Genomic DNA, 13,353 nt, shown 5'->3' with positions numbered 1-13,353 from the left:
GAGCGACTGTCCGCCCTGTCAAAACATCGAAGGAGCGACTGTCCGCCCTGTCAAATTTAGCGTAGGAGCGATTGTCCGTAGGAGCGATTGTCCGGATACCTTGCGCATATGGTGGGCTTTAAATAGATTTGTAAATTAAAAATATCATGCAAACAATATTAAATAGAGCACACTTATTAAATTAATCATTAACGCTGAAGATAAACCCCAGTAAATGTGTTTGTTCTCAAATTTCTATGATCTGATTGTTTATGGAACTTAAACTTGTTCTAAAAATGATGTGAGAACTGAAAATGATAAACTATATGGAAAACGAAATTGTATATGAAGAAAACGATACAACTGATGCGCGAGCTCCAAAATACCTGCTAGATGTATGACAAGTTTACTGCAGCAAGACGGTTCCAAATGTATATATGATTTAATCTGATTTGAGATTATATGCCATTAACTAGCCAAATATCTATGGCAGAACTCTAGAGATTGAATATTTATTTACACCCAACAAGGTAAGTTAAAAGGATACCTTTAGCTTTTTTAAGATGGTTACAAATATATGTATGATTTAAGCTTATTTGAGATTATATGTTATTTACTAGCCAAGTACCAATGGCAGAACTCCAGTGATTGAATATTTATTTACACCCAAAAAGGTAAGATAAAAGGGGAAAAAATGCCGTAAGCGTTTTTAAATGTGTGTAAACTCTTGTTGATACTATAATACAACAGTTAATTATTCATCCTGTTTTTAATTACTTGTCTTGTATGGTCACACAAACTAATCGTATGTATGCAATGTAAGTTCCTGACAATATTGCATCGTTGAAACGTATAACCCTAATAATTTATTAAGAGATTGACATTATAAATCTATAAACCATAGTTGTGCAAACTACCCAAAAACTATATTTTTTATAAAATGGTTTTACATAATACTTTATAAATATACTTTCTACCATATCTATTTTAGAACATAAACATGAGTATTACCTGTAAAGCTTAATTTATTCGATCTAAATATAGCATAACCGCCTATATTAATATTAGTATAATAGTAAAACAAATACATGTCACTTATATACCGCAAAAAATATTATAAAAATCTTCTATTGCGCTTCACAAACACTGCACATTGGCTATCCGTGAAAAAGATTGAACAAATGAGTTTTAAGTCTTGATCTAAAACAGCCCTCATTGTCAATGATTTTTAAGTGGCTTGGTAGATTGTTCCACCACTTCGGGCGAACAACAGCTTAAGATCTATCCTCCATCTTAGTTCGCCTTCTGGGAATAACAAGATAACAGTCACTTTGTGATCGAAGTCTATACCGACTGCTTGCTGGGACAAACATTTCGTGCAAGTAACCAGGAGCATATCCATGGACAACACGAAATACCATTACCAGGACTTTGTACATGATTCTAGCTTTTACTGGTAGCCAGTGGAGTTGTTTCAAGAGTTCAGCACTTGGTGGATCAAATGACGCATTCAGGACCACTCTTACGGCATGATTTTGAGTCCGCTGAAGCTTTTGAATTTTGTAAGCTGGTAGATCGGCGAATAAACCATTGCAAAAGTCAATATGGGAGTGTACAAGACCATGCACTAACACCTCCGCTGACTTCTGTGTCAAATGCCTGCGTATAGCTTTTAAATTACGCAATTGCAATTGGCACTTCTTCGTGATGTGAATGTCAAGGTTAAGAGTGTTGGTCATTGTAACACCAAGATCTCTCACACGGTCTACTAACAACTTAACCATGCATCCTTTAACACTCACACTTGATATGGACATTTTAGATAATTGTTGCCTTGTTCCGTATAAAATGATTTCTGTTTTTGATTGGTTCATTTTCAGCTTGAAAGTTGTCATCCAGTTTATAATATCATTTAGACACTTATCAAGTTGTTGTAGAACGTATGCTTCATTTTCATGATTTCCTGCCTGAATCTTAAAGGCAATCTTGTGGTCGTCTGCATAGCCATACAGATCAGCTGGATATTTCTGAACCACCTTGTTGAGGACCGATATATACAGAGTGAAAATCACTGGTTCAGCACAGAGCCTTGGGGGACGCCGAATCTCAATGGCTCAGTGTCAGATGAAGATTGTTCAATCAAAACTTTTATTGTTCTGTTAGTCAGGTATGACTCAATCCATTTCAATGGGGGTACATTGGATTACAAACTAATTTTGGAGAGTTTGAATAAGAATAGGAATATCAAAAGTGTCAAACGCAGCACTTAGGTCTATCATCAAAATCACAAATTTTTCTGACATTACATAAAATTCCGATGATTTTGTAAAATAATTGTATGTATATCGTGACCTTTTTTTGTATGACCATTCATGAAACGTTTATACTTTGTTGTATACTGAAAAAAATAATATCATATATAGCAATTTCCAATGTACTCTCAATTCGTAAAGCAAACGACATGTCGCGGAATTTACGTTGTTTTGTATCATTAAAAGGTAAAAATGCAAATAAGTAAAATAGTTCGAACGGTATAAAATAAATATATACGTTCTCATATATGTGAACTCGTACATAGCTGGCATTCTAACATTTTTTTCTCTCCTATCAGCACGTACAATATTGTCAGATATGTACTCGTTTAAAAGTATGACCGTTTTGTACACAGGTCTGTTACATAACCTTATATTACTAATAACAGAACAGAACAGAACAGAAATTTTATTACGACTTGTACATAGTACATCGTCACTCATAACCATGTAATAATAAACATATCAAAAGGTCACGTGAAAAGAAAGAGATTATACAGTTATTAACGTTGTACACACTATCTAACATAATACATGACAGTGGTGGGTAAACACAAAACAATGAAGGCAGGGAAAACATCAAAGTATGTGTGCAACAGAGTGGCAAACATATATTAGCATTTATGGAATATAAACTAACATCAACAAATGCTATGTGTATAGTAATTATTATATTATAATAGAAAGAAATAGCTCACGAACTTTGCATGAAGTAAATTTTGGGCCAAATTTAACAATCAGACAACATAAGGCAATTTGTAACCTTACATATATTATGCCTAAATATATTAAATAAGTGAATACATTAGATATGTTACATAACATAACTACATGTACTCAGTTTTGTATCCAGTATGAATAAAAGTAAGTTAACACTTCCTGCGTCAATATAATTACGCAAACAATTATAATAAACAAATAAACAGATACAAAATAAAACGAATTTAAGCTTAAATGGGCAGTCACCGTTAATAGAGAACATGGTCAAATACGCGCAAATGGGGGTAATAAACTTCGGAACTATAGGCAGTTTAAGACAGAATTCACTGTAGAGCCATACGTTTTACGATAAGTCGAGCACAATGTAGTGCCTTGGCAAAATTCCGCTGTTGTGTTGCACTTCTTCGTATAGAAACAGGACGGCATGAAGGTGTACCAGAAAATGAACGATATTGTTTTATCTGTAAGACGTATGTCGAAAGTGATGAATATGCCCTAATGATGTGTCCGCTATATGAAAATTATAAGATCCAATTTAACAGAAAGTGCTCTATTGGCAAACCAAAATTTCAACGCATTAAACCCAAGAGAGAAAATGAACTACTTGCTGTCAGATGATCGCATTATTAAACCCAGTGCCAGAGCCTGTCATTACATTTTAATGAAGCGACGCAACCACATGTATATATGATCCATTTAATGTGTGCGCATAGTCAATTTCGTATCAAATAATAATATATTTTGTACTTCATAAGACAAAACTGTTAATAATGTACAAATTGAAATTTTCTCTTACTGTATTGTTTGATGATATATTTTTATTTATTTTAAGAAAACTAATAATTTTAAAGCGAATTTCATTTGGATCTTTTTTTATATTTCTAACAGTTGTATTTTTTTTATTTTAAAAACACTAATCATTTGAAATCGAATTTCCTTAAGAATCTTTTTTATATTTCTAACAGATGTGAAATATTCTATGATGTACTAGTATATAATCGTTGAACACTTTTAGAATTTTTAGAACTATCGTCTCTCGTAACTCTTTTAGAGTGGTTTTGTACAAATATATATATAATGATTTTGTACTGTTTTTATTGTGTTTTATGTACAAAAGTGAGACGTAAATAAACTATTCTGTCTGTCTGTCTGTTATCATTAGGCTTAGAAATTTATATACTGAAGGTCGCTTGAAATAATACGTTTTTATGTATTTTTTTCTGATGTCGTTATAACAAGGGCATATTAACATTAAATGGTATTCGTCTTCAATGTCACGTGAGTTACAACAAATACAATACCTGTCTTCCCTAGCTATGCGGTTATTACTAAACCTTCCCGTTTGAATTCTTAATGGATGACTTGAAATTCTTAATCCACAGAAGAAAATCTGAGACTCTTAGGTAAGACATCTAAATATTTTTCATATTCAAACGCTATTTTAAATTCTTTGTTCAATAATAAAACTGGACTTTCAAGTGTGGGCAACCAATCTTGTTTAAAACAATCTATGACTCTGCATTTAAATTCCCTAAGAAAGGTATTTTTGTTAACAAACTGATGATTTCCAAACACGTATGCAAATCCATAGTTATTAAGGAGATGTTTTTACATTGGTTACCCAGTTTTCCATTAATACAATCTTTAAAGGGATTTTGGCATATTTTGAAGTTTGTCATTAAATGCTTTATATTGTTACATGTAAACATTTGATCTTAAAAGCTCCAGTAAATAATCAAGAATAAAATTAAAAAAAGGAAAAAAAGTAGCCGGTACCAGGGCTCGAACCAGTGACCCCCGGAGTCCTGGAGTTAGTCTGAAGTAAAAACGCATTAAAAAAAAAAAGCCCTCTCGGCTATTCCGCCGGGTATACACAGTTTTAGTATTTTATACCTTATATAAGCAATCTTCGTAGTTTCGTAAATTTAAACGACAACAACAGAACTCTCCAAATTATTCAATCGTTTCGCGTTGCAACGCTTTATAGTTTTTAGGTTTTCAAATCGTCAAAAGATACATATAATGGCTATATTGGACTATGGTAAATGTTCAGTAATACTGTTTCCTCACAAATATCATAACTAAAACGAAAATTTGCGAATCTGAAACAACTTTTTTCAATTTTGTCAATTTACCAAAACACCAAACCGTGAAAAGATCCCTTTATATATATATATATATATATATTGCAACAGCCAGTCTCAGTTTGTGTGACAAAAATGACTTCAAACTATAGAACTATGAACTTTGATTCATCTAAACATTTTCTAAAATTAAAGCTTAGTTACATGAAGAACAATACAATTTCGTATCTTATTTTGATACTAAAAACCTTACTGACTGATATCAACTTGGATGCATTTTTTGTATATTTTATTATTTCTAGCGATATTAAATGCAAATATCAATGAAACTAGAGTTGAATCCAAACACTTAGCTCACCATGTTAGGATTTTAAACAAAAGCATGAACTGATTGGATTTAAAATCGGATTATGAACGATCATATATTTTAATTTTTGACTTCGTTTATGGCATTCAATTTTAGGAATCAACACTGATACAGAACACTTACAAGATGTATCAAGGATGGTCATACTTGTAAATAAACACACTGATGGTATGATTATTGGCATTTTCCCATTACACACTCATTGTTTCAATCTCAGGACACGTTCGTCTTTGACGTGAAGTTAAATGAAGTTCACATTATTAATTGCATGCGTGCAGGTCACATTATTAATTGCATGCGTGCATGTGTGAACATATTTATCAATGGATGTTGGTTTTGCCAAAAATATAGGGCGATGCAGAGAATTTCTTTGTACGATATTCATGATTGAAGAAGTTTTTAATGTAACGCTTTTTACACTATTGATAAAGTGCAGATGCCAGATTGTACTGAATCGCAATTTGCAACGCTGGACCCGTAATATAAAAGCAATAGCATATCCAACGCGAATTCATTTGTTAAGAAATTCTAATAACACTTTGCGAATGTCGATGTTGATACGAATTCAAAATGAGCAATGAGCTTGCAAAGTATGCGGTTGTGATAGATGAAACGGTTTCCTGTTTTGCTGTCATATGCATTCAGAATGTTTGCAACTGATAAATATGATATATTGTTTCATGCATTTATGCGCCTTCGATTGCCTTAGTTTCATTAATTGTGGAACAACTTGCAGTATTTTGGCATATGATTTGTATGGTGATTTCCGCGGAGTTCTTTCTGAAATACCTGTTAACTCTGCATTGTTCTTCTTGAATGATTGGAGCTTTTATGACTACATTCGTTTACCGAACCTGGATGTCATATAGCTGCGAGTTTTATTATTGCAAGTGTCCCGTATAATACTATTGTGTAAGTAAGTCATTGAGAATATGTGAAAGATTGATAACAATGCTCACATGGATCGAAAACAAAATAATACACATCTAGGAATTCAATCCAATGAATACTGTTACATATGTATCCTTAATATGAGAAGTATAAGAAATAAAAAAAGGTATTTATACATCTTTTGTGTTGAAAAGTCCCACTAGCAATACTAAGTGTGTGTATTATTATGTCTGTTTTTAAAGATTTGTCACTAAGTTATGCATGCCACTTTTCCAGAGTCAACGTACTTTGGCCCCCTGTGACTTCTTTGTGATCACACCTCTTCAATTTCTTTAAATTACAAGTATTTACAATAGGTTTACTGGTACCTCAGTGCGTATACTTTTTCATTTGTAGTTATTATTTCCATTTGCTTGTGAACAACTACGTAAACGGTATTGAAGATATTACAAAATCACAAACATATTATATTGATGTAGAGTATTTTTATGGAATTTCAAGAATCATACCTCCTTTCAGTCTATTACGACACAAGTAAACGTTACAACACATGTTTATTTAAATGTATTGAAATACACGAATCTACTATCATAGGTATGTTTTCTGTATATCAAGCTGATATTATCAGCAGCTAATTGCTACCTTGAATTATCCAGTGATGATTGAATCACGCGTGTCACCTATCACTCACAAGATGCGATTGGCACATTTGAGGACACTTCATCCAAGGTCAATAAATTTAAATAAACTCTTGTTAACATCTATTGATTAAAATATGTTTAGTTTTGAAAAATATGTTTTTGTTTTCGCAAATAGCACGATACTAGACCTTGTCTGAAAAGTAACGTAACAATCCTTACTGCGAGTTCATGAAAATTGAGTCGTAACGTTATTATTAAGTTTTTCACTAGGTTTTATATTTTGGGGTCAGCGTGTCATCTGCATACTGCAAATCAATAACAATTGAATATCCATGCACAACATTAAATGCTGACTTGGCTAATAGCTTGCAACCTTTATCTGAATATCACATGTTATAGAAAAGGACACCTTGATTTTATCATCCCGCGTTCTATAAATTAAATATGTAAAACACAGAAACTATTTGAATTATCTTATGTTTAGGTCACCTCGTCACATAAATGATCGCATGTTGTAAAATCACCAGATATGCATATACAGGTTAAATGCTAGGACGTCAACAACACGTGTTTGGGGTTGTATCCGTATTTATCTTGATAAAGTCTATTGACGAATGTTAACATCATATATTTATCTCAAACTAAGATAGTTGCAATATAGATTGCCATTTTATCAGCCAAGTTACATATTCAATATAAAGCAATCTTCGGACAATGAGTTTTCATACTCTGCAGTGATTGTAGGGCGTATTTAAACAGTACCAATTACAATAAAGTGCCAGTAAATGTCTTAATAAGATCATACGTTTAATCATACCATAGTAAAACACCCAACGACCCTTAAATAATATATGGCAATAAAGAAAGTTCATATGCATTATAAGGAGAGAAGTTCTGAATAACCCTGCTAGTATTTCAAACTCAATTAAAAGTCAGTAAACAAGATTGATCACACATAACTTAGAGTCAATAAATATAAGTCTTCAAGTAATGATGTTGCACCTGTAGATTTACAATAAACTATTATTAATAATCTTGAAGTTCAAACTAGTCTTTATGACAAAGGTGATGATTGTGGTTTATATTGTGTTATTTTTATTTTTTGGAATGTACTGTCCAACAATTGATACCAATAAATCCATAATAAGCGCACCCCTAGGTGTAAAATAGTTTTCTTTTTAAATGCTATATATACTTATTTATTCAACATTTTTTAACACAGCTGTTTACGTGTGCCATACATGTGTGTGTATTGTCTTTATATTATAACTTTATTGTGATAGATAGGTACATATGTGGTTCACAATTCTTGTGAAAATTGCGACAATTTTGATACACATGTACAATACTTCACATCTAAATGTCAAAGAAGAATGAATTATATCTTTTAAACATTCTTAACAACAATGCAACCTGAATAATGTTTGTTTTCATAAGTCTCCGAGTGCAAATACCTTGATATTCAATAAAAATTGTATACACAATTATGCAGCCGCCATTTTGGAAAAAAATGGCCGCCATGTTATTATTTTTGGTGGTTAACGGTTTTTTGGAAAGAGCACATATTGAGGTACATTCATGGAAAATTTGGTGCTTGCTTACAAGTTTGCAAGATTTTGCTGATAAATGAACCTAAATCCCCAAGCTACCAGTCTTTCTTACATCGATAAATTTTCTCAACACTAATTTTTGTTGACATTAAAAAAAACCATAACCGTATTGAGTGTAATGCTATTACTTAAGATCTATGTATAGTTTTTAGGTGTCAAATCTGGACAAAAACTATTCAGATACGGATGTAAAAAAATAAAAGTTTAACATAAAATTAAAAATAATGAGACATGTGTGTAAGATACTGTATTTATTTATAACATATACATTAGCATTTTATGGCAGATGATCTTAATATCTTATTTGATGATTTGAAACAAGAAATATCTTTAAAAAAGATAAACGGCGCTGATAGTTCAATGAATGAGATAGCGAATGTCTTTTTCTGTGCAGTTCCTAGCTGTATCACACGCAGTACGGGATGTAACGCCGAGTTTTCGCGGCTTATTTTACATTATTACGTATTGCTGGTCAAAAACCTATAGATACACAACAGAAAACCAAAAGAAGAATGGAAGTGAAATTAAAACATATGAGTCAAACGGCCACACGCGAAGTATCCGTATTTATAGGCGCGTTCTCCGAACAAACCTGTTTTAGTGGTTTGTTTGGCATTGCTATTTGATTCGATAATTAACAGTATCGAGAATCATCGCGCTCATACTGAATACATTAGTCAATATGGTGGAATAATTATTGTTAAATTAATCAAAAATAATAGTTATCATTGTATTGTTGAAAACACATAAAGAATCTATTATTGACATACCATACTTATATTGCTGAATATCTTCATTTAACATATTTCTGGTCTAAAGAAAATTCAAGGTCACCTAGTTCACGGATAGCGTCTTTATTATATAACGATTATTTTACTGACCGCGAACTCCGGTGATGACCTGTATATAAACTCTGACATTGACACACTAACCGCGAATTAACCCGATACCTCGCGGGTAAAAATGCAATGCATTAAAGTGATGCCTCGCTTCCACTGCTCTTGATACTTTTACATGTTAACATGTTGACAGGAATATGGAAGTAAGAACTAAATATGAGAACATAGCCTTTAAGTATAAACGCAGCCTTTAAGTATAAACGTTTTTGCGCTGGTAATTCTCTGAAAATAAAAGGTGCACGCATAAACTGTATTGATGTCGAGAATTGAGTGTAAAACTGTTCTATCTATTAAGCCTTTTCATTAGAGATAACATTGTTTCATGCAGTAAAACAGTGTTACAAAGACGCGGATATGTTTCCAATGTTCTGGTTGTATACTCAAATCAGCGAATGGAATAAATGAAGTGAATTCATTCGTACCTAGCCGCGGGAAATTTTATTTGAATTTTATTGGACACTTACAAAGGTCAGGAAAGGTGAAAAGGTGGCTTAATACAGCTATGCCGAAAAAAATCAAAACAAAATATCAGGCTTACTTTGTAAATAGTTGTTAAAGCATTCCACTCTATAGAGGGTCGCACTAAAACGCGGACCAATCTGTGGACGATATAGATTATATAGTGATCTGCGAACCATATAGACAGAGAAGGATTATCGAATCTGCGGACGATATAGACAAAGAAGGATTATATCGAATCTGCGGACGATATGAACAAAGAAGGAAATGGGAGACGATATGGATTGTTAGTGAACAATGGTTTTACAATTCTTCGAGCGTTATGTTTTTGGACTAGAATATTTGAAAGTAAATATTTTAAGTTATTTCGCTTTTATTGTAGGAAATTCACCTATTTTCATAAACACTAACACAAGTATGTTTAATGGTTTACTTACAAAACAGTAAAGAATTGCAATCATAAAATAATCATAACAAACACAATAACAAGCAGGAATATATTACTATAGAACATTAATGTATGTTGCGATTTGCGCAAACAGTACATATAAAAAGAAGGAATCTCCGTACCATATATACAAACAAGGAATCTGCGGACGATATATACAAAGAAGGAATCTGCGGACCATATGAATAAATAATAAATCTTCGGACCATATGTACAAAGAAGGAATCTGCGGACCATATATACAAAGAGTACATAGTAATCTGCGGACGATATAGACAAAGAAGGATTATCGAATCTGCGGACGATATACAAAGAGGAAATCTGCGGACCTATATATACAAAGAAGGAATCTGTGGACGAAATATACAAAGAAGGAATCTGCGGACCATATATACAAAGAGTACATAGTAATCTGCGGACGATATAGACAATGAAGGATTTTATTGAATCTGCGGACGATATAGATAAAGCTTGAATCTGCGGACCATATATACAAAGAAGGAATCTGCGGACGATATATACAAAGAAGGCATATGCAGAACATATGAATAAAAAATAAATCTGCGGACGTTATAACAGAAGACGCTGCAGACATTATGTACAAAAATTTCCCATATGCACTTACCGATTTTTCGCACAATTGCTTGTACAATTCCAGTTATCCGCGCATGAAATCTTTCACTTTAAATCCAGGGTATCGGAACACTGGGCACAAAGTGCTTGACTCAAGATACTTAGTCTGTGAATGTCCAACTATCATCGCCATAATTACACTATTTCTGCACACATACAGACAGAAATAAAACACGCTTTAATTACGAAGAAACACTTGGTTGAGTAACGTACAACATATATGTTCGACAGGTTTTAAAAAAGCTGGATGATTTTGAAATATATATGCATTCAACATTTACTCTATCATTACAGCATGTTAAAGGTGTGTCATGTGGCTTTGATCATATACTTGTTAATGAAAATTGAAGGAAACCTAATTAAGGTTGATTTGTTTGTGTTTGTCAACAGCTGCGTCTATACAAATTAATTGTTCCTTACTTATTAAATGATAAGTTAATTGTAAGACTTTGATGATCAAACTAAATTATCAATGTGGCATGCATTTTGTTGAAAATGTGAGAAAAACATCGAATTCATAATTTCACTTATAAATGTAAATATGAATTGCAATACATCGACACATTGTGAATGTCGGTTTGCTGACTTAATTAGATCTTAAACAAAAAATAAATAACACAACAACACATATATATTATTTATTTAATTTATTGAAGTTTACATATGCGTATTTGCTGCACACAATAACTACTGCGTTAAGTTACTTATAGTTACATGTGATACGTTTTGAAATTGGTGAAAATGTCATAAGAAAACATTGTCTTAGAAATTTATTAAGTTTTATTTTTACGTTATTTCATTCATATATTGCTAAAATCCGTTAGGCTACGCCTAAATAATCTGGATGACTTGTTCTCAAGATTATTATCAGCTTATCACCAATTAGTTTAAATAACATGCCAACTTATTGTGTACTTGAAGCAATCGATAATCGATAATGCGCTAAATAGCTTCAGAAAGGACACAAAGGGTGCATATTTAGATTGGAACTTCGTTACAATTGATAATTACTTGGTTATACTATACACACTATTACATTGCACAATTCTAGACAAATGATAACATTAGTGAGTCCTACCAGTTTTTTTTCAGAACAGAAGACAATAACGGTGCAGTTATTTTTTTTTCCACAATTGACCCTTTTCTCACAATGGTTTCAACTGTCATATTATAAACAGTATAATTCAATAAAAGATGCTCTATCTTGAGTGGAATAGTATGAAAACACTTAGATTGTTAACTCTTAAATAACTGATGTGTTAATTATTCATAAAGTACGTAATGTCTGTTATTGAAATTGGATGTGGAATAAAACTTGGTTTTACAAAAAGTATGCAATCTAATTATTCTTTCTTCAATGAATCAACGCTTAACATATTTTTAATATCAATTCTTGTTAGCCAGTCACACCATTCAGTGCACTATGGTATTTTTCCTTCATTGTTTATCATGTCCGCAGTTTCCTTCTTTGTTCATATCGTCCGCAGATTCGATATAATCCTTCTTTATTTATATGGTCCGCAGATCACTATATAATCTATATCGTCCGCAGACTGGTCCGCGTTTAAGTAACTGCCCTATAAAGACTCATTTTGGTTATGTGTGGCTATTCTCACTGTCTATTGTTGAAAGATTCCAAACCAGTCCAAGTTCCATTGTTGTATGTTTTTTTTTTTGTTTTTTTTTTAAAGTTTTTAATTTAACTTACACAAAACATTTCAGGGCTTGTGAGACTTTTAAGGACTTAAAAAAATTATTGATATTATTTTTTATGCAACCTCAGTGATTATGCCTCGAATTTTTTTCCCATGACAGGTACATTCCTACTGAAGTGAAAATAACACAATTTTCACATGACATGTTATGATTGTCAATATATCATCACTAGTAGTTTTTCTGTTAAAACATAGAGCTTAAAATGCTTTGTGATGCAGATATAGCCCATAATGATAGATAAGATGCATGTTAAAGATTCCCAATTCATCAATTTTGCAACTCGATTTTTTCCCCATTCATTGATTTCGCGACTTATTTTGTTCCCAATTTCACGACTCGAAAAATTCCCAATTGTAGGGGTACAGGTACCTTTCCCCTTTGGGTAAATATGCTGTCTTGATTATTATTTAGAAGAGACCTCCTTTCAATAAAATTCCTTAAAAGCTGACACACTAAGCCCAGTTTTCCCTGAGCGAGGCTCATTTTATTTCTACATCCATATTCCCCCTACCTTTGATTCAAATAGGGTATCTATATCATTGGCCCTTTATATAATTAACTGCTTAGATTAGCTATATTTTCCAAAAAAGCTTG

This window comes from Dreissena polymorpha, chromosome 6 (genome assembly GCF_020536995.1).
Source record: "Dreissena polymorpha isolate Duluth1 chromosome 6, UMN_Dpol_1.0, whole genome shotgun sequence".
Taxonomy (NCBI): domain Eukaryota; kingdom Metazoa; phylum Mollusca; class Bivalvia; order Myida; family Dreissenidae; genus Dreissena; species Dreissena polymorpha.
The sequence above is the reverse complement of the archived record's forward strand: the minus strand, read 5'-3'. Positions refer to the sequence as shown.